Below are 2,500 nucleotides of genomic sequence, written 5' to 3'. Positions count from 1 at the left end.
GAGCATTCGACTGCAGATCGAGAGGTCCCTGGTTCAAATCCGGGTGACCCCTTAAAACAACTTCTAATGTGGAATGCTGTTGGTTCATTGTGCATGGTTTTGCTAGTTGTGGACTCAGTTGATAGAAAAAAAAAACTTCAAGGAAGTTGTGCAAAGTTTTGCTAGTTGTGGACTCAATTGACAGAAAATAAATATTTCAAGGAAGTTTGATAGACCATCTCCTATATATTTGGCTACATCTGTCACTCAAAGTGGGTGTCTGTGTCTATAACGCTCTGTTCCTGGACTTTCCTCTTAATGTGTGATTGCCTTCATCTGTGCTGAACACCTTTCTGAGAAATTAACCTGTTTAAAACAGGTGATGGCAATCATACATTAAGGGGAAGTCTAGAAACAGAGCATTGTGTCCCTCCTGGAGAGGGTCATGTTGGGAGGTATGTGACAGAGAACCAGCCCAGTGAGCCCACAGACAGTGCCAGACACCCACTGCCTTCCCATGTTGCCCAGCACTGCTACTCCACAGCCACCAGGTGAGCGCCCCCCTCCCGCGATTTGTGGCAAAACCTCCCCCCCCGCGCCCCCCCCCTCCCGCGATTCGCGGCAAAAACACCCGCTCCCCCGCGACCCCCCCTACCGCGATTCGCTGCAAAAAGAACCCCCCCACGACCCCTCCCGCAATTCACGGCATAACCACCACCCCGCGACCCCCCCTCCCGCGAATCGCGGCAAACCCTCCCCCGTGACCCCCCCCCCGATTTGCGGAAAAAACACCCCCCCCACGACCTCCCTCCCGCGATTCACGGCAAAAAGAACCCCCCCGCGACTCCCCCTTGCACGATTGGCGGCACCCCCCCCTGCGACCCCCCTCCCGCAATTCGCGGCACCCGCCCCCCGCAATTCGCAGCAGCCCCAGGATTAAATGGCACATGCAAAACACTGACATGGCTATGGTCGACAATGAAAAAGGTTGACATGAGTTTTTGAAGATTTATTTTTAATTTTTTTTATTTTTTCATATTCATTGTCATGTGTCGACATGGACACCAATGAAGTGGCACACTTATGTCAACATTTACATGTGTTGACCTTTCTGTGTTGATTTTTTCTTGTGGCGATTTGCGTCACACCCCCCGCAACCCCCCCTCCCGCGATTCGCTGCACCCCCCGTGACCCCCCACCTCCCGCAATTCGCGGCAACCCCCCACCGGAACCCCTGTGAACCCCGCTCTCCCACGATTCGCGGCACCCACCCCCGCGACCCCCCCTCCCGCAATTCGCGGCACCCCCCCCCCCCCCGTGATTCGCGGCAGCTCCAGAATTAAATTGCACATGGAAAACACTGACATGGCTATGGTCGACAATGAAAAAGGTTGACATGAGTTTTTGAAGTTTTTTTGTCATTTTTTTAATATTTTCATATTCATTCTCATGTGTCGACATGGACACCAATGAAGTGCCACACTTATGTCAACATTTACATGTGTTGACCTTTCAGTGTTGATTTTTTTCTTGTGGCGATTCGCGTCACACCCCCCGCAACCCCCCCTCCGGCGATTCGCGGCACCCCGGCACCCCCCCGCGACCCCCCCCCCATCCCGCAATTCGCGGCAACCCCCCACCGGAACCCCCATGAACCCCGCTCTCCCGCGATTCGCGGCACCCACCCCCCGCAACCCCCCCCTCCCGCAAATCGCGGCACCCCCCGCGATTCGCGGCAGCCCCAGGATTAAATGGCACATGCAAAACACTGGCACGGCTATGGTCGACAATGAAAAATGTTGACATGAGTTTTTGAAGATTTATTTCATTTTTTGAATGTTTTCATATTCATTGTCATGTGTCAACATGGACACCAATGAAGTGGCACACTTATGTCAACATTTACATGTGTTGACCTTTCTGTGTTGATTTTTTCTTGTGGCGATTCACGTCACACCCCCCCGCAACCCCCCCTCCCGCGATTCGCGGCACCCCCCGTGACCCCCCACCTCTCGCAATTCGCGGCAACCCCCCACCGGAACCCCTGTGAACCCCGCCCTCCCGCGATTCGCGGCACCCAACCCCGCGACCCCCCCTCCCGCAATTCGCGGCACCCCCCGTGATTCGCGGCAGCTCCAGAATTAAATTGCACATGGAAAACACTGACATGGCTATGGTCGACAATGAAAAAGGTTGACATGAGTTTCTGAAGTTTTTTTTTTTATTTTTTGAATATTTTCATATTCATTCTCATGTGTCGACATGGACACCAATGAAGTGCCACACTTATGTCAACATTTACATGTGTTGACCTTTCTGTGTTGATTTTTTCTTGTGGCGATTTGCTTCACACCCCCCCCCCACAACCCCCACTCCCGCGATTCACGGCACACACACACACACCTCCCCCGCGATTCTCGGCACCCCACCCCGTGACCCCCCCTCCCGTGATTCACGGCACACCCCCACGACCCCTCCTCCCATGATTCGCCGCAACCCCCGCCCCGTAACCCCCCCTCCC

General features: G+C 54.2%; 1 non-coding gene across 1 annotated transcript in view; it reads left to right on the top strand.

The window, feature by feature from the left end:
- TRNAC-GCA (transfer RNA cysteine (anticodon GCA)) overlaps positions 1-52 on the top strand; it is a 72-nt gene extending 20 nt beyond the window's left edge. Inside the window, exon 1 of the tRNA in view lies at positions 1-52. This exon is cut by the window's left edge and continues 20 nt beyond it. This is a non-coding gene — a tRNA (tRNA-Cys).
- Positions 53-2,500: the final 2,448 nt, after the last annotated feature.

Source organism: Crinia signifera, chromosome 1 (assembly GCF_055691185.1).
Source record: "Crinia signifera chromosome 1, ASM5569118v1, whole genome shotgun sequence".
Lineage (NCBI taxonomy): Eukaryota > Metazoa > Chordata > Amphibia > Anura > Myobatrachidae > Crinia > Crinia signifera.
Note: the sequence above shows the minus strand (reverse complement) of the source record. Positions and strands in the feature narration are given on the sequence as shown.